The sequence below is a fragment of the Carassius gibelio genome, chromosome B14, assembly GCF_023724105.1.
Source record: "Carassius gibelio isolate Cgi1373 ecotype wild population from Czech Republic chromosome B14, carGib1.2-hapl.c, whole genome shotgun sequence".
NCBI classification, from domain to species: Eukaryota; Metazoa; Chordata; class Actinopteri; order Cypriniformes; family Cyprinidae; genus Carassius; species Carassius gibelio.
This window is the reverse complement of record NC_068409.1, coordinates 27,390,941-27,411,553: the sequence shown is the minus strand read 5'-3', so window position 1 is coordinate 27,411,553 and position 20,613 is coordinate 27,390,941. Positions and strand designations below refer to the sequence as shown.

At 36.6% G+C, this 20,613-nt stretch overlaps 1 long non-coding RNA gene across 1 annotated transcript; it reads right to left on the bottom strand.

Annotated features, from left to right (window-relative positions):
• Positions 1 to 475: 475 nt before the first annotated feature.
• LOC127971070 (uncharacterized) lies at positions 476 to 12,903 on the bottom strand. Its single transcript, XR_008156740.1, has 3 exons — positions 12,797 to 12,903; positions 11,642 to 11,726; positions 476 to 869 (listed from the first exon to the last, which is right to left on the bottom strand). It is a non-coding gene; the product is annotated as an uncharacterized LOC127971070 (long non-coding RNA).
• Positions 12,904 to 20,613: the final 7,710 nt, after the last annotated feature.

Here is a 20,613-nt window from a genome sequence, read left to right as displayed (position 1 = left end):
CTTTAGATAAGTATGCTATTGAAAGCTGACAAAAAAAAAAAAAAAAAAAAAAAAAAAAATGGGTCAGGCATTTTAGTTGCCTTTTTAGATGATTTTTATTAAAAACAAACAAGCATTTCTCCTTTTTATACACACTCACACACACACACACACACACACACACACACACACACACACGCACACACACACACACACACGTTTGTTTTTGTGAAAAGTGGGCACATCCCATAGGCGTAATGGTTTTTATATTGTTCAAACTGTATATTCTATGGCTGTACACCAACCCTACACCTAACCCTAACCCTAACACTCACAGGAAACTTTGTGCATTTTTACTTTCTCAAAATAATAATAATAATAATAATAATAATAATAATAATAATAATAATAATAATAATAATAATAATAATTATTATTATTATTATTATTATTATTATTATTATTATTATTATATCCAATTTAGATGCATATAACTTATTTCTTGCTAATCTTTTAATAACTAAATAACTCTCTCTCTAACACTTAACTAATTCCACTGATTGTCATTTCCTATAATTACTAATTATCATAATTAAACAAATTTGAAACATACTTTGTTTTTCCATACTTTTGAATGCATTAGGGGGTGTCATGGCTAATTAAGTAAATTAGTCTGCTAAAGAAACATCTTCTCTCTAACTAAATTTAATTTTTATTTTTTGGCAGAAAACAGTATACCATTGAAGTATGAATCTGTGTTAATGGAGAATGTGAGGCAGATATGACTTCTTCTTCTTCTTCTTCTTCTTCTTCTTTCTGTTTGTCTTTCACCACAACAACCCAGTAACAAAAATGCCCTTGCATCTTCCGCTTGGTCTATTGCCAATTCTCTAAGGAAAATGCAAAACACATAATTAGTAGCCGAAACAGCATACACTTGAATGTGAAATGTGTGCGCACATGTCCATCTCATAGTAAATTTTTAGCTTTTACCATAGTTCATTGAATATTTATGTCTATGATGGGACATCTCCAAATTGCTGCTAGGTAGATGCTAATGATTTTCTTTGCCTGTCATGACGATTTTGAAAACGTATTATGGCCAAATGTAAAATTTACACATTGGGAATTAATAAAGGGAACATTTAGTGTCTATAAACAATAAAACACTTTTAAAGGAACAGTAAGAATAAGTATAGCCAAAAATGAAAATGTACTGTTGAGCTGTTCAGACTGATAATTTCTCTTCGGTGTATAATATATCTCAGTTTATACTGTCAGGAGCCACTGGGATTGATTTTGTGTTTTCTGTATCTGCTTTTTTGACTGTGAAAGTCTCTTGTATTTTTTGAGTTTTGAAAGAGATCAATTGTAGCAGCATATGTTGTGTCTCGGTAAACTATGGAAGCTGTATGTGATTTTTCCTTACAGTTTCTTTTTTAATTTCCGTTGTTTATCCTCTCGCTGCCTTTTTCTGGCATACAATACATATTGTTAACAAAGGTAATTAGTCTGATATTTATCTGATTTGTAATTATGTTTCGGCTCATCATAATTCATCATCGTGTCAGAATGTAGCAGAACAATTATAAGAAATTATGAAGTCCTATAGAGTGCAAATGACATAATCACATGCAAATAATAATAATAATAATAACAATAACAATAATAATAACAATAAACACACACAAGTGTCCATAATGTCTTCTTCCAAGAATGCAATTTAAACCCGCACACAAGAATAAGTGATCATGTGTGTGTGGATGGATTTCTGTTTACTCATAAAAGAACCCCTGCCAAATGTCTGTCAGAGGATGTTCTGTTCCTGTCACTGGTTCACACCTGGCTTTGTCAGCACAGGTGTGTGTGTGTGTGTGTGTGTATGCGTGTCTATGGGTTAGGACTATTTTGCTCCTTTTTTCTCATTTAGCAGTGTCATTCACTGATCAAAACAGAGACTATAGTCTTTGATCACTTAATCAAGCAGTACAGAAGCACCAAACTAGATCTTTGTACTGTAGATCATTTAAATATCATACAAAAAAATGCAAATAAATAAAAGCTTTTTATGACTGTACAGAGAGGGAAAGGGACAGGTCAGTACACTTTATGTTAACGTTTTCATCGTGTCGTTGTAAGAACATCCTCACCGTGTGCCCATAATGTTGAAGGAACATCATCCTCCAGGTTTTATTTTGAGCAAACTTCTCTTCCCTGGCGTTTTAAATTTTACATGTTCATATTTAATTTAGGTTAGGCTAGTATCAGTTATTAAAATATATAGTGATGAATGGAAAACTTAAAGATAAAGATACATATACACTTTAAATATCAGATTTTCCCATTGTGTAATTTGTAATCAAACACTGTCATTCACAACCATTGTTTCATTTGTAAATTGTTATATGTTTTTTGTTTTTGTTAGTTTTTTTGTTTTTAATTAATATTTTAAGTAAAGTGATAATTGTCATTCTCACCCAATGTTTCAGTTGAGAAAAAAAAAAAAATGAAGTGTTTATGAATGATTTAAAGTGTAAAAGCTTTATTAGCATGGTTGTGGGCATTCAGAATAATACCAAAACATATATTCTATTTTATTAAGTACATAAATGGATGATAAAAAAAAAGTTTAAGAGATAAAAAAAAAAAAAAAAAACATTGAACATAATATTAAATATAAACAATTGTTAAATATATAATATAATATAATATAATATAATATAATATAATATAATATAATATAATATAATATAATATAATATACAGTGAAATATTAATTACATTAGAGCATAAAAAATTATATATATATAAAAAAAAAACTACTAATAAAACATAACGTCGCTGTCCGATGAAAACCACGTATGTCCATTTTGCCGATTTTGAGATTTTTTGACGGATTGAATGTCCAGGTTCATTTCCGTATACAGTATGCTTCACATATCTAAATGGCCAATGAAAAGTTGTGAAATCATGTCATCTGATTTTCACGTATATCCATTTGGTGTCAAAGCTGTCAATCACGCCGCGTATCTCCCGCCCTGTGGAAGCATCTCGCCGGTCTCGTAAAGTTTCATCGAAGCTCAGCACTGGATAGCCGAATAACACCGTGAGGTAAAGTAAATAAACATAGCCTGGTGAGACAATGACTTTCCTTCATCGAGGTAAACGTTTCCCCCCTGACGCCAGACGTACGTCTAGGAGTGACAAAATTACGGTAGGACTGTGCAAACAAAGTATCTGTCTAGCATTACCATGTCAGTGTTAGGGGTGTGACGGTTAGTATATAACCGTGAGTTGAACACCGTCATTAGAACTTTATAACCGCCAAAACCGTGTCACTAAAATATTTTTTACAAACATTTTTTATCAAAAATTATTTTCATTTTTTAGATAGGATCATCAGATGCGCAATATATCGGGAGACATGGTTTTTACCACTTAATGAAGTTTTGTAAATCGTCAGACATGATATTTACCACTTCATTAAATTTTGCTTTGTAGAAAACCTTTCTTAAAAACGAATTTCGTTTTGAACAAATTTTATCTTAATTTTAATAGATGTTTCATCAACCAATTGCATGTATTTTAATAAATAAAAAGCAAATATAGCAGACAATGATAACCGTGACATGGAAGCACTGTGAACTAGAGCGCATCTCATTGTAAATGAAATTCAGCGTAGGCCTATGCCTCATACTCTAGCATTAAATGTTTTTGCTGCATCCTTTCCAGAACAGACAATTGCTTTTTTTTTTTTTTTGCGGCTCGCATCAGCAAAGCATAGACCGCAAAACAATCAGCGGATGGCGGGCGGGTGCGGCTTTGAAATTTGCTAAAAAAAACTTTGGCTCGGATGATGAGTTTTGTGACAGATCTCCTTAATAAACGGAGGTCTGAAATCTCTGCCCCTTTACCGATCAGAGCGCGCGCTGAAACGGAGTTAACCCGCTATCTCCAAGATCAACCAATTGACTCTACGGCAGATCCACTAGCATGGTGGCGAGACAATATGAAACAAAATGAAACACGCTATGCCCCCCCCCCCCCCCCCCCCCGACGGTTATGTTATGAACCGTCACATTTGACTCACGTCATAACTGTCATCACCAATTCTGAAACCGGCACACCCCTAGTCAGTGTATTGATTCATTGTCACTTCATAGTTTGCAAGAGACATTTAATAAATTTATAATTAATATTAAATAAACTAAGCGTATTTAATAAACTAAGACGTAGGCTATTTAATAAACTGAGCGTATTCATCTGTCAATATGAAACGTGACTTGGCCATTCTAATTAATGATCGGAAGAACGCGTATCGACCACCATTACTGTAAAATATGCACGTATGTCCATTTAAACTCAATTTTGGTCAAATGTGGATTATATCATTACACTGGCAAGAATATGGTTACATGTAAAGATGCCGTACCAAGTATGACAACGCTACATTCAACTGCTTTTGAAATACAGTGTTTTTTTCACTTCCTGAAAAGTAACCGTTTTGGACATACGTGAGTTTCATCGGGCAGCGACGATAAGTAACACAATTTTGTAGATCTCTCATTCATCTGAAGTTGAGTGTGTCCAGGTTTATCTTTAGAAGAAGCCCTGAGGAAAGATGATAGTCTCCGGGGCCTGTAAAGACCAGAGGGGCTTCAGACAGAAGCTCAGGGTGGTGCTGGAAGGCAATATTCAGAAAGTAGCGCTTTCTCTCTCTCTCATCTCAGGAAAAGGGCATCGAACCTAGCTACACTTCGAGGACAAAATATGCTAAAAAATGTCCCCAAAGTTTAGTTAAATCTAATAAAACCTTTATTCAGGGTTCTTCTCAAAAGTGATGCATTATATGGTAAATGATCATTTGTATTTACCTATTTGTTTTTACTTTTATGTTGTTGCATTGTATTGCAACTTAATCATTATAACTGCCTTGCTTAAAGGAACAGTTCATCCAAAAATGAATTTTCTGTCATTTACTCATTCTCACTTCATTCCAAAAAGCTGCAAAAATGTGTTCCTGGATGCATTCTTCTGAAAGAGTATGAAGATTAGGAGCAGATTAAAGTTTAACTGAAAATCTTTCCATCTGATATAGCTCTTATCTCATTCATGTTAATGTTAATACTAAAGTAATTTTTTTTTTTTTTTTTTTTTTTTTTTTGTCCTTTTTGCGTGTGTTTGTGTATAGAAAAGGGCAGTGTGAAATATTGCAGAAATGTGTTCCAATACAATATATGCCAATTTGAAAGGCTTGATAATCATACAGTACATGAAGAGAACACAAATCATCTGTCATAATGAAACCCAAAAATAAAAGACAAACCACCAGTGGATGCTGATTGATTGGTTTATATTATAGTGTTATCAAGCATTCCGCGCACATACAAACACACACAAACATGTTTGATCATTCCTAACACGGCTCTAATGCTCCCTCTGCTTCTCGGGAAGTAAAAAGAAAGCAAATCAAAACAGACTCTTCATATTTGTTTATTGAAAGAGTGAGTGAATGAGTTTGATTAAAATCATTAAAGCATGGCACACTGTTAGGGCTGGAAATGAAAGTGTGATTACCTCCGCCATGCGTGGCTGACTGTGAAAGAAGAGGCATTCACCCTGCCTCTGCTCCCTATTTACTAAAGAATAATGATGTGCTTATAAGTTCCCCGAACTGCCAATTTGTTGTTTCTTTAACAAAACATATTGAAAGTTATCCTGCAAGTCCTGCTTATGTGTGGTCACAGCAGACGTGAAGAAATAAATAGCTAAATCAAATGATGGGCGATGCATAATGCTCCAGATAGACAGAGGTGAAATAAAGAAATGTCAGCGCTAACAGAGGACATGTGAACGAGTAGGGACATTGACCACTGGCTCATTATCTCTGGGCCAAGTGGCAGAAGAGAGCAGACAACTGGCCATATGATGTGGATTTTCAGCTTCGGTATGGACACTTTTCTCTCGCACAACATTAGCAACGTTACCTTAAACAATGAGGCATTATGTGGAAAATAAGAACAGAAAATGATATACAGGTGCAGAGAGCCAAGGACTTCAGCAAGGTCAGGATCAAATGATATGTAATTATGTTTTACATCCAGTGTTCAGTGATTTCTCTAGATGCTCTTAAACACAAGTGTCCTTGCTTACCAGACTGGCTTGATAACCACTTACGGGTGTCTCCGAGACACATTCGGAAATATAAACTGTCAGTAATGTATTCAGCTGCCATTCTCTGGAAGGGGAAAACATAGTTCTGAGTTTTAGGCGTTTTGTTTTTCTTCCATCAGCCTGATGAAAACACAACTACAGTGTGTCACCATAATTATGTCAGTGCGGAATAAATGCTAACACTTCCACTGCAAAATTGTATCCACTAATACAGACAGTATGTTCTGGAGATTTGCTATTCTTTCTTGTTAACTGTGATTTATATGCTATCTTCACCCCTTTTCCACCCCCTACAGAGTGTCAACACATCGTTTCAGTGTAATCGTGTTTAATACCTCTTGTATAACTAATCATTCCTCCACCATATTCACAGTTTCATCCGGCTCCTGTAGGGTCAGGAGCAGGGCCAACTTTAGGAAAAGGCATTGCATTTGTCAGTGCTTTTATAAAACATCTTTCTGTCCTTTGCCCTTTAGTATATGGATGGCAGAGTGCAAAATACAGAGATCAGAGATGCTTTAACCTGTTAAATGTCACCCCGTCCCGTATACGGGACGCCTACGTTGACTATACTATATTACAATCAAATTGAATCTAATCTTGACAAACTATATATCGTTGGAAAGGTCTAAGACTCCCAAATATATATATTATACCAATATTGTTTGTTAAAAATTATGTAGGAAAAGTAATAGATGAATTTATGACAAGAGTGCACCCTCAGAAATCTACATTACAAAAGGAGTTTTGACCTTTGTTTAAAAAAAAAAGACTTCCTCGTTGCCTTTTTCTCTATCACATTTTAGAAATCATCAGAAGTTATATATCACTTGAAAACATAAAATCTCAAAATTCATCCTTTAAAACCCATTTTAAAATCAGACATTGCATTACAATGTAAATGGCACATCAAAATCATGTTACAAAATGTTTTCAGTCATGAAATATAAAAATTTAGGTTTGTATCATGCACATTCAAGTCTATCTTCAAAAACGTGAGTGACAGTTATCAGGTTAAATTTTCAGCAATACATTTTAAAGGGATAGTTCACACAAGCGCACCTAAAAAAGGAAATGATGTTATCATTACAAGTTTGTTCTCTCATTGTTTATGCATATGTACTTTTTGGAATATTTGAGTAGTTTAAAAAATATGGATGTTTTGCAACATTTAAAACATGAAGTATGCAATTAATGGCAATCCCAAATCCTATATATAATATTCCTAAACATATGTAAATTTGCAAAGTTTTTTAATCGTAAATTAATTGTGTTGTAGATGCTTTCAATACATTAATATTTTAGGGTTTATGTAAATATAAATACATTTATGTGTGGTAGAACCACTTTCTACATAAACAGGGTCTAGTGCTCTGTTTGGTCTAAAATAATTATTTTTGGGGGGGCTGAACTGTTCCTTTTATGCCCCAGTTTACGCTCTTATATTATCTAAATCGTTGTCACTTATGGACACTGCATTAACATCCATACAAATCAAGAAAACAAACTAGTGTGCAAGCAGCACTTTTAAAGTCACTCACTTTCTGCGTCTTAATCCTCCTGTACTCGGAGAACTGAATGAGCTGTACTTTCACTTTGTGTGATTGTGTGGCTAATTGAAGCACAACACATAATATAATAGATAATCACAGAGATAATGTGCACCAAACGTGTAAGTGTGTGAGCGAGTCAGTGTGTTTTACTTCTTTCTGGTGATTAATCACTCCTTGCATCATCATGCGTGAAGCAGAAAGTACACGGGCGTGAATGATGCTAACGTTCTCCTTGGTTGCGTCAAAATACATTATCCGTTCATGCCCGCACTGGCATATACTCAATTTCAAGTCAAGCTAATCATAACGTTTTTTTGGCATTTTAACTGAATGTTACAACCCAAGATGTATCTGGCCAGGCTGCTGTATTAGATCTTACTACATCTAACAAGCATGATTGCCTTTCATGTTTGGCAGCGTCCATAACCGCAAGGTTGACGTCCAGGACAACACAGCGTAGCATTTGCACTGGCACAGCTCATTACCTTGTTTCATTAACACAGACTCCCACGTCCATGTGGTTGTTGGCAGAGAGATTTGAGAGCGCGGTGTGTTTGACTACTCTGATTATGCTGTCTAACAGTATGTTGCATTATGTTACGCACTAGCTAGGAAGGCAGCAGCTTCTCTAAATCAATTTACATGTCTTTTTTTTTTTTTGCTTTGTTCTAAGTGCCTTCTTTCTGATGCCTGCTTCACATAAGCATGCTTTAAGTATATGTAGCACTGGCTTCAGTTAGCAGCAGCGCTAACTCCATTAGATGGCAGTGTAGCTTGTCTTTAGCAGGAGGCACAGGTGATCGCCTTGAGATATCTCAGTATGCGTGCCTTAAATTTACCATCAACACATACGCTGTGCAGATATACAGTGTCACCTTTGAAATATCATTTCCAAAACATCCCGTAAGTGTTAGGGTTCTCTATTGCCATGGCAACAAATCCTTTGAAGAGCAAGTCAAAAGAGGCTGTGCCAGTGATGGGTAGCACTGCTTGAGCGTGAGCAGAGGAGATGTCAATGCGTCTGAGCTGTGATATTTGTCATTGTTACATAGAGAGGACTGTGCAGAATTTTGATGAGGAAAAGCCATTAGCGGGTCACAAGCAATTTTCTGTTGCGACTAATATTTTATACGTGATTGGATCGAAAATGATGAGGCATTGTTGTGAATTCGAACGCTGTACTTCTATGTGGCGCCTAAAGTTGTTCTAACTATAAGCACTTGGGGTGAGATTGTCGCTAATTTCAACAGCGGTATGTAGGCGGACCGCGTTGTGGCTAAAATAACTATTCTCTGCGATGAACCTGAAGGTTTTCCCATGACATTTTAATATAGAGAAAACATCTCCGACAGAATCAGACTGTTCTGCTTTGAAGTTTCCTGGCAGAAACAATATTTCTCAAGTCATAACGCTTTGTGCTTCTATGCGCTTTCTGTCAGGATGAGCGGTGCTTATAATACATGTCAGAGGATCGAGGTGGTAATTAGATACAGATTGTTTGTCAATTTGCCACAAAGACAGGATAAGTCGCCTCCTCTACCCTCCAGGCTTAACGGAGAACAGGAAACATGGCACAGACAGAGAAGAAAAAGAGCTAGAATCTGTGGCAGCACAGTGAGACATAGCGAAAGCTTCCTTTCGTCTCCCCACTGCTTTTTTTTGTCTTTCTAGCTGATCAATCCTAGCCTCAGAGCACCAGACAGATGCTCTAAATCTATTATTTAGAAAGATGGGGAATTTCAACATCTGAAGAGACCTCAAATGAGTACATTTACACTCACTGACACACGCACGCTCACAAATAGCCTGTTGGTGCAAAAGTGCCACTTTAGGGATATCCATTGAGTCTGTCAAGACATATTTGGCTAAAATAAGACAACATGAGACTTTTTTAGTACCTGCTTTCCTCCACAGTCAGCACAAGTCATGTTTCATTGGAATATGCGATGCATGGCTTTCTTTTTAAATCACAGATTCTGCAATCATTTTGTGTGAATGGCTTTCTAGAAAAACCTAATGGGCCCTGTCTGCATTTTTTTCCCAAACAGGATGCGTTCTAATAATGTAATCCTCGCAAACAGAACATCATTTCCCTTCATAAAATGCACATTTACGTGTTTAAGTCTTCACGCAGGGCATTATTGCTTATGGTGCTGAGTCAAAATAGTAGCAGTCATTGCTTTGTTATCATGCATTGTAAGAGTGAGAACAGAGCTGTTGATCTTCAGTATGGAGTCATCATGACATTTTCATAGCCAGGCTGAGCATCAGTCACCAGAGGCTGACAGCACAGTGAGTATCAGTTAAGATGACAAGTGTTAGGTGTGATACTGAGTATTGTATTGGGTATGACGATAAACTGGCTTATTTAAAAGATAATGATATGATTTTGGTTTTATTGATCTGTGCTACCATGTTTTCGTTCCAAATTTATGGTTATGCATCATTATTTGGAAACACAGCAGCATAGCTAGATATCCATTTTGGGTTTAGAGAGAAAATACTAAATTTATAGTAGTGCATGTGAAGTTGTATGTACATGCAGGAAGAAGACAAATGGCAGATGGCGTGAATCTTTAAAAAATTCTAAAAAAAAAAATAATAATAATAATATTAAAGAGCTCCAGGTGGCTGGAGATAAAAAAAAAAAAAAAAAAAAAAAAAAAAACAAATTAAGGAAAAAGGTACAAAACACTTTCTAAGTGGGAATTGTTAGTTCAAATATCAGGGGGTTCTGTAGATGCTTCAACCATCCAAACCATTCATAGACACCATTTGATCACATTGAATGAGCTACAGAATTCAGTTGGAGCAGCAGTCAATAGTCAATAATACAGTATGAAGAACATAACACTGACCTGTATGGGAGGGGTGAAGAAGCTGTTTGCCAAAAAGCATGCCAGTGACCCAGCTCCGATTTTATGGTCAAATGTGACTAAGAAAAGCCAAAATTCAAAGCAATGTGTGTGGTTTGAATCTAGCACTGCTACAGAGAGAATGAGAGAATCAGTAAAGGGCAGGGGATCTACTCTTGTGTCTGTTTGATGATGTGCTCACTCAGAGAGAGTCAGTCCATTGACTTTCAGTCATGATGATACACTGGTTGTCCTTATTTCTTGCAAATTTCGAAAATCCTCACAGGAGGTGTTACAATAATGCTAGAAGTGTTTGTTATAGGAATTTAGTGAACTTGGTGGGTTTGTTTTAAAAGCAACTTTGCTTTTCTGACTATGTTCTAAAAGAGGTGTCCTTTTTGGTTTCCCCAATTAAGTATTTCTGAGTTTTCAGAAGTTGTTTAGGGATTTTGAACTTGAAATGCCATCCACCCACCCACCACTAACCCAGCCTCATTTACCCCAATGGACAGCCTAATTAGCCCCCTACCGGTATTGTACAAATAAATAAAGAAATAATAAATGCCTCACAATGAACTCATTCAGCGAATAACAGAGCAATGTGCTGTCAGGTATTGTATTAGTATAATGCTGTTTGGTTACAGTGGCTTATGTTAACATTTCCATGGTCGCCGGTGCTCTTTGTGTGGGTGACGATATTGAACATTTTTGTTTTCATTTTTGTTTATTCTCAATTTGTCTTCTGCAGAGAATGTGGGGTGGTGCTTTTCACGAGAATGTGTTGCGTGGAAATTCAATCCAAGCTAAAGCTTCTTTGGGCTTCTCCCTCGCCGTGTGCCCTTTGTGAAGCAGGATTTGGTGCAAATGTACCACTCCTGATCTGTTCCATACTCAACGTCAGCCCGTAACGGGGCAGCCACTGACAACTGCCTGGAGATTAGCTAGCACACCAGCTTAAACCCACAGACTTGCTCAAATGAGCCTCATTTTAAAACAGTCCTATGGATTTTCTTGAAGACTGGCAGATTATTTGGAAGAATCCCGTTAAAAGGATCTGTGTTAGAATGTTCCATGCCATACCTCTGTCAGTCACCCTGGGCATTTGCAATTCCTGTCATATCTGCAAAAGATGTGGCTTTGCTGGTCACACGTTGGAAGGAAGTGTCTGAAATGCATAAAATAACACCAAATTATTGAGTGGTCAAAGCAGCTTTAAACTATTTTTAGCCTCATACATGGTCTGAATGTGTTTCACATTTACTGTAAGTGGGTGATGTACAGTATATGGGTATCCATTCAATTATGGACACTTATGTCACAAGGGATGATTTTTAATATTTTTTTCAAAGATTTTCATAGATTTTTTAGCATTCTGTTTGTGTTTATTTTTGCTTAGCTTTAAATGCATTTTATGCATAGATTTATAAATCTTGCGTGTAAATATTGTTTGTACATTTACTTTCACTCTTAGACATTAATAGTGAAAAAAAAAAAAATATATATATATATATATATATATATATATATATATATATATATATATATATATATATATATATATATATATATATATATATATATATATATATATATATAAATAACATTCAGAAGGTCAAAAGTTTCAAGGGTGTTTCTTTATTGAAAGTTCCCATAGTTGAAGAAAGAGCCATATTCTGTCTGTTCTTCCCATGAAGTCATCCACCATTCTCTCCACAGCCCCATGATCCTTTGAGGCAGCAGTTATATGACAGTGTAAAGAAAACATGAGCATGTGCTCATGCATGCCTGTCCTTTACTAAATCCTGAAGGTCGACATGACTGCATCTTTCCTCCAGCAGGAGCTTATTGACTATTGATGTCTGCATGTGCTGATCCTCTGCCAAGCACCCAATGCGAGTGAGGAGGGGAAAAAAAATGAAACTGCTGGATTGTTTGCCCTGTATGAATATCATGTCATTAGATTGATAACAGCGAGAATGGTAGGGAATGAGGCTAGTGGTCTGGGTCCATCTCTGACAAATGTCCCGTAAAGAGGATTAGCAGCAGCTACATTTGCATTGACACTAGCGTGCTCGGTTGAAACCGAGAGTCATGCAGAGAAGCTTGAAGAGAGGTATTGACACAAAATATTAAAAGCTGGGTCAATGGAAAAACACTAACTGGATTATTCAAATCCTACATGGTGGCATTTCTCTCAGGAAATGTGCATAATCAAAGCATTCATATGTCCTTTACCTTCCTCTCATTTGCAGTTGTCCTCAATAAATGCTCAGATGATAGTTGAAAGAGAAGACAGTCCATCTGAATAACGTTGTGGCAGTATTGCAGCCCTAGAGTCACAATCTGCCAATATTGGATGAGAGCTGAAATGTCATATGCGGCTGAAGTCATGACGAAATATCAAAATCTGTTGAGGTATTTACGGAGAATGCCAAAGTGGCTGCTACCCTCCGCTGCGCCTTCCCGAAAACAAGAGAACAAACAGCTTCAAGGCTGGCACAATGAGCGATGGAAAGAAGGGGGGAAAAAAATCTTCATAATGCCTCACCTTTATGAAAAAAAATGAAATATCAGCAGGGTTCCACTACAAGGCCGACCGCTGCTTTTGCCATGAATCACTTGAGCGAGAGCGAAATGTCAGCTGAGTGGCCTTTTGCGGGAGGCTGGAGCTGGCCTTGAGAAGCCCCCCTTGTGGCCTTTCAGAGAGCCCTGTGAATTGACTGGGATCTGGAGGGGGGCACTGGGGGGAACCGGGCCATGCCAGCACCATGGTGGGCTTTTCAAATAGTCCTCTGGTATCATCTCCCGGCCCACTACTTTTTCCACTGCAAAGTAGTGTAGTCTAACTTCAGTGGCTCACTCCTACGCAAACGAGATGTGTGTGTGTGTGTGTGTGTGTGTGTGATAGAGAGAATGGGAATTATTGTTTGTATTCGAACACAACTGGGTGATTTGAATACCGAAACATGCTGTCTAAATGTTATCAAACACAAATATTTATCCATATTTAAAATGCCGACAGAGAGTGCTCGTGTTTACAGCAGCGCGATTGGACGAGGCCAGAAAAGTCACGACAAGCCCTCCGGGCCAGTGGGCTCACAAATACAAATCAATTCCATTGAGTTTTTGTGTTTTGATCCGCACTAATAGAACTGCTCCGACACACCATGTCCCAGGCTGGTGTTTGGCTAGGAAAGACCAACGAAAGGGTCACATTAGCATAAAAATTTGAGCAAGAGAATGTTAATCGCAGATTGACAGGAAACAAGCCGGACACTTTCCCGACATCTGTCATGCGTGTCCGTTATTCTAGGTGCTCCTGACACAATTTGCAGATGGCTCAAGAAGCGGTTGGTAAGAGTTGAGTTTGGTTTGAGGCCCAATTTGGCTCAAGAATTGGGAGCTGCTAAACTGTGACATTCGAGTCTCAACCCTTCGGCTGTCCACACATTGCCCGAGAGGATAAAAGTGCAGAGCATATAACAGCGGTGATGATTTCAGCAATCCGGTGTATGACACTGTGAATTATGTCCAGCAGCCACCTGTCCTATCCTCCCTGCATGCCTCCCTCCTGTAATACAGCGCTAGCGGGGCCGGGGTCATACCTAAGCTTCCCTCGGTTTGTACCAGCGTCAGCGATTCCCTTTATAGACTGCTCACACAATATGCTGCACAGCACTTTCTGTCTTTCCTTCTCTTTCTCTCTGCCCCCCCTCAAACAAGCCTAGACGAGCACCCGTGTTCCCTGAGTGGAACCCAGCTGGGGGTTTTTAATTAGAGGTTGTGATTTTTGTAACGGATGTCTTTTTCATCTGCATGGGGACCCCACGTGTGCTATTCACTCATGTAAGCTGATGCTGCTGACATAACTTATGGCCATTACTCTGTGCCTACTAATCAAAACACGCTTCGGAAGCGTAAACACGCTTTAAACGGCTACTTTTGATATTTTCCTCGGAAAGCAAGGCTGCAGTGAATGCCTCTTTGTCAGTTCAGGTTTTTTCCCCATCAATTTTATGGCGCGCCAAGGGAGCCGTGACAGACACAGGAAAAACTTCATTAATCAAACACTTTTCTATGCAAACAGCATTTGTCAGTGTAAAACAAAGGCTTTTGATACCAAAAAGGAAGAAGAAAACCCATTAACGTTAAACAAGGTGTTTAGAGATTTTGTATTTATTTATTTAATTTTGTTCCCCTGCTTGACCAATTTCCCACCTCTGTGAGGACAAGATCCCGGTGTAATATATGCCCAGTTTTTGTAAATTATATTTAAGGCTTGAGAAATGTACTGAACTGCAACTCGAAGAACTTTGAGTTTGATGCACTGAAATTTAATGAAATTAAGTATTCTTTAACATTTTTCACAAAAAAAATAAAATAAAAATAAACTATTTATTAATTTTTATAACCTAACTGTAATAAAAATATTATTTAAATTAACTTTATATATTTACTTATTGTACAGTTTATAAATTAACTTTTTGACTTTCAAAAAAAAGTTTTACATTTTAAGGCTTAAAGGCTTTTTAAATGTAATTTTTATTTTATAATTATTTTCTTTTTAAACAAGGCTTTGGCTTTCACCATCATTTTTACATAAATACAAAAACAGTATTATAGTGCAGAGTATAACACTAATAATAATAAGTTCTAACTTACATTATTATTATTATTATTATTATTATTATTATTATTACTACTGTTATTATTATTATTATTATTAGTGGTAGTAGTAGTAGTAGTAGTAGTATTAATAATAATAATAATAATAATAATAATAATAATAATAATAATAATAATAATAATAATAATAATAATAATAATAGAGCTCTAGTTATGACTTTGAATATAACTTTTTTCATAAGAAGGGGTTTATTTTTGCTTGTGGAAATAGCATCAGAAACAACAGCATGACGATTTACACATCACACATCTGCAGAAAAAAACAAAAAACAAAAACCTTATTTCACTTAAATACTTAAACACTACATATGTAGTTGTAAGTTTAAGTATATATATTTATGTGCAAAACTTCACTCTGTATATAGTTGTCATATAGTCTGAGTGTATGGAACAAAGCTGAAGTTTTGGTTAATATTACCTGAAATGTTCAGGTAGTCTTACAGTTTTTCTCAGTCACTTTGGTACATTTCTCAGATCAGAATTGAAATTCTCAAAACTACCTGTTCAATTCTCACATCATTATGTCACTTGTGCACATCAAAAAAGCAGTTTCTCATTTCTTTGAACAAGTTGCAAATGCTTTGGTACATCCATGCAAATGATTATGTACAATTCTCTGTTGTTTCCTACATTATCAGTTGCTTATGTCATGTTGAGCAAAATGTATTATATTGGGTCTCTGTTGAATAGTCTCACCCCCCACAACACTTAGGCACAAGCTCATAGCATAAGTCTTTGCATGCAAAATGGTTGAACAAGGTATCATAATATGTCAAGCATATTTCTATACTTTCTATATTTCCATTAGACTTTTTTCTAAATCTGTCCTGATTTATCTTTGTGTGCTATTCAGTGCTGTCTTTTCATTTCTGTATCTCAATGACATGTTCTGTCAATAAAATATAGTACAAACAGTAAGAGTGTAAATTTGAATCTTTTCAATTCTCTTGCAATTACACTCACACATACACTAAGATGTAACTTACAATTGACAATAATTGTCATCAAAACTTTAGCCATAGTTTCCATCAGAACATCCCTCCAGAGTAAACTGTTATATTGACAACATGACTAAACAACTTGACTGTCTTATCCGCACACAATGACACGAGGACTTGTCATTCTGATGGCACTGACATGTTCATTGACACAGATATTTACTTTTGAGAGATGAACTAAGGATTTTGAGTAAGAGAGTAGCTTTTGCAGGTCATCCATGGTGTTTTGCTATTTGTACAAATTGTTTTGAGAAATGCTCTCACTGTTTTGCAAATTGTGAGTTTGATTCGAGAAATGTACCAAAGCGACAGAGAAAAACTGTAAAGTATAGTTTTCACTCCTGTAAGTCACTGAAACCTGTGGCTATATTCAAAACAGAGTTAAGCACTAAAAGGTAAACTAATCTACATTGTGTAAATGTTCATATATTTCCTTTTTTGAATAACCACAATTACTTTTTTAACCATTTAACTGATCATTGGGGGTCATTGGTTAAAGGTTTAATTGCATGCATCCATAACTGTAATTTACTGTAAAAGCATTTCTCAACTCGGTTCTGAATAGTGCACACCCCTGGACACTGGGGAGCATTTATGAAACCTGTTTGCAGCACTTGTTTTTGCAATTCCATTTGATGACACTAGTGGTGTGGGCATTACACACTTCAGCTTTAACTGTTCATACCGTTGGTGTTCTACAATACATCTAGCAGGTTCACGAATGCCACCATTTCTGCTGAGCTCAGCACTTTGCAGAGAGCATGCTAGCTCCCTCTTTGTATTCAGGCAGCATCTCCCAAAGAGACAAATCTTAAGAACGGTCACTTACCATTCTGACAGCTCGTTGCCAGGCATGACGCCAGCCTCCGTGCAGAGCTGTAAAATCATGAGTCAGCATTTCCAGAACGAGTGCCAGTGTTCATCTGTAATGTCCAACAAGCCAAAAATGCCTGTAGTTTAGTGATAATAACAACAGAAGGTGAATAAAACCATTAAGTAGGCCAAAACCAGGACAATGACCTATGTAAGCACCCATATTGAGTGCAAAGAACACACACAATTTCCATCCTACTAGGTATATTTCTGCTTAGAAACAGGGTCAGCTAGGAATGGAATGGCAGGTAGTGTTTAATAAATTGAGTGGCATTATCAGGCCAAGCAAATAACTTTTTTAACTCAAGGACAAACACTCTGCTCTACGTAAGAGCTTAGCATTCTATGGCTCTCTTGAGCAAGGTCTCATTCCAGAATGAAACGATGTATGGCATTGTTACTATTAAGAGCTGATTAAGACTTTAAACATGGTACAATGTATTTTATACAACCGCCCTGTTGCTTTAAGCCACACGGCTGACACAATACATTTTTCACAGATAGGACTGAGGAGAAAGAGACAACAAGGGCGTGTTTTGACTAAAATCCTCCAAGCTGAATAATCATCATGTTGGAGTTATGTCCTGGAAGACAATGCTGTAGATTCAAATCTTAGTCCTAATAGACGGCAGTGGTTAATTTACTACTCGCTCGGTCAATTCTTTTCATATTGTGCAGACCTCCAGCAACTCAGTTCATTAACTTTAGCCCTCAAAGCCAGGCTCTTAAGCATTTTAATTAAAAAAGTGAAAATCTATAACAACAGATTAAGAGCCCTGAGGCTCAAAGAATACAGTTAAAATCCAGCTGAGGTCTTGGTCCAGCTTTTTCAAAAAATAGGGTGCCAGGTTCTTTTGCTGGAGTCCAAATTAATTTGAAAACTAGAAACCTTAGTATTAGAAGGCTAATCTCTCTCTCTGATAAGGTTTGACTCTTTTAAGATTGTTATTAGAACATTTGTATTTTAAAGAATAAAATACAGTAAAATAGAATTGAGGATTTAAATAAGTCTTAATAGATGAATTTATTTATTTAAATAGTACTTTATTTATTTAATACTTGCATACTTTTCCTTCTGTTGTAATCTGGCTTATTCGCAAACATTATAATGCACACAGAAGTACTTGAAAGTTATCTACATAATTATTCACAGACCCATAATTTATTTGCATGTGCTTAAAGGGGTCAAGTTTTGGCTGGCTAGCATTGTCCAGTTAGCCCGGGATAGTGGATGATGTAACTACACCATCTGGCAGCAAAAAAGCATGTTTTTTTTTTATTTTTTTTTTTTTTTTTATTAATGACCATTTAAAATGATCTGTCTAGGTACATTTTTATTTTATTTTTTGCAAGCAAGATGGTATGGTAGTAGCTGTTTTGGCAATTATTGCAGACAACCTTGATTTGACAACAGGTTAGATGTTTAACTTAAAAATACTCTAAAATCTCTAAATAAGTAACAAAAAAAGAAGGTTAGGTATGTGTTACACATACACAAGCACGCACAAAATCAGAGCGGTATCATAAGTGTTTAAAGATCATCTTGTCCCAGCTGTTTCCAAAATCACCCCAAGGTCATCAACAACCTATCAGTACAACCCTTAAAACCCTGGACATAGCAGTCACTCATTGTCAGCTCTAACCCTGAGTCTCTCACTTACAGAACAGCTCCCTGAAGTTTGATATGATGGGATCAGGCAGGGGTCTGCGGGAGCCAGTGTGCGCTGATGGATGAGAGTTTGAAGGCTAGCCAGATGATAGATCTGGACTGGAACATGTCCGCCGAGTTACTGCTGGAACTGACAGCTCAACACAATGGTGATGTCTATAAAGATCTGTATGTCCAAATTCATGTATGGCAGGGAGATGTAGTAGGGCCATGGAACAGAAATATGGACTGGTTAGTAGAGGTTTGGGGAATGCTATAATTTGAAATCCCTGAATTTATGAATAAGTAATATATAGCAAAGTTTAATTTAAGCTATATAACTTTCTTCCCCCTCGATGATGATCATTCCATGTTAAAGCTTCAAAATGCAGAGCAGTTTAATCAGTAAGATTGTGTTAAATATTAATATTCCGCAAATGCACATTCATGTAGGGGCGTCTTGCGGGGCTCTGGACACATATAATGTGGATAACTTTTATCCTTTGAGACGGCCTGAATTGTCCAAGACTGGACTGATTAGAACAGCAGAGCAGAATAATTAATTTCTCAATAAGAATGTTTCCAAAAATGCCAAATTATCCCAGCATTATGAATGGAACTATTTTTTATTAATTTTTTTTCTCAGCACATGTAGTTTGCTGTAGGTCTGTGTGGGCTCCTGTGATCAGGATGGCATTTTTCAAAGCAGACCTCAAAAACAAGGAGCATGATGGGAAGCGACTGAGCGTTAAGAGGGAGCGCCAGGGGCGACACGTTAGCAAAGAGGGCCACAAAACTCTGTATTCCAGTTGCCAAGGCAACCAGCCGAATGTTCTGCGTGTATACAAAAAGGCAAGCCGGTTTGACTGCAAGGCAAGAGCACAACTCTAACACTCAGTTATGCAGAGCAGCGTATGGATGATTATTTAGAGACAAAAAAAACAAAAAAAAACAAAGAGCTTGAAATTGCTCTGCTGCTCTAATTTTGAATTTCAGGGAACATAAACTTCAGAGTCATTTTAGGAAAGCTAATTGTGATGAAGCAAGAAGCTGAGGGGCTTTGCCTAAAATAGAGGCTGCACGTAGTGCAATTAGCTAAAATGAGTCACATTTATTTAATTAAAAATCTATATATTTTTAGTAATACTTCTACATGCATTAAAAAATAATTAAAGCAACAATTAATTTCACCTTAACTCAAATTGAGAGCAATTTTCTATTTTAATAACTATCTCGATTATTTTTTTTTTTCATAATAATGTAGAGCACAGTCAGATTGTAAAAATATAATTTTGAGGTGATTTTAGGAATAAATTATGAATAGGGTTAGGTTTAGGGGTAGGGAAGTCTATATTTTTGGACAATAATGTTGGTCCAGGAACATGTCTTACTTTGGCAAAATCATGGCGACCGAACCCCTACCTTTGATAAGAAAATTTCACAGGTCATAAATCCCTGTAGAATATCACTCATTTTCCCCCCAAGATACCAAAATGTAGTTTTAATGTTTGTGGGGTAATTAGGTTAAACTAGGGGAGAATGGCGTTATTTTGCCTTAGGTGGATGGTTAATGTGTATAGAATTATATTTCAGACTAAATCATGAGGCTTCAAATCTAATCTGGAGCTAGGCCTGATTTGCATAATGTTCTCTTTTTAAATATGTATATTAATAAGCAGATGAGGACATGGGAAGTGGAGTACATTAGCATGCTTTTAAAGGAGCTTGTGTGATCTGTGATGTGGCCAGGGCACAGCCTCTGCAATGCATTCAAATAGAGGTCCTGGGCCCTTAATGAGCCTGGGCCAAAGGGAGACTGACGTGATTAAGAACTGAATTCCAAATGG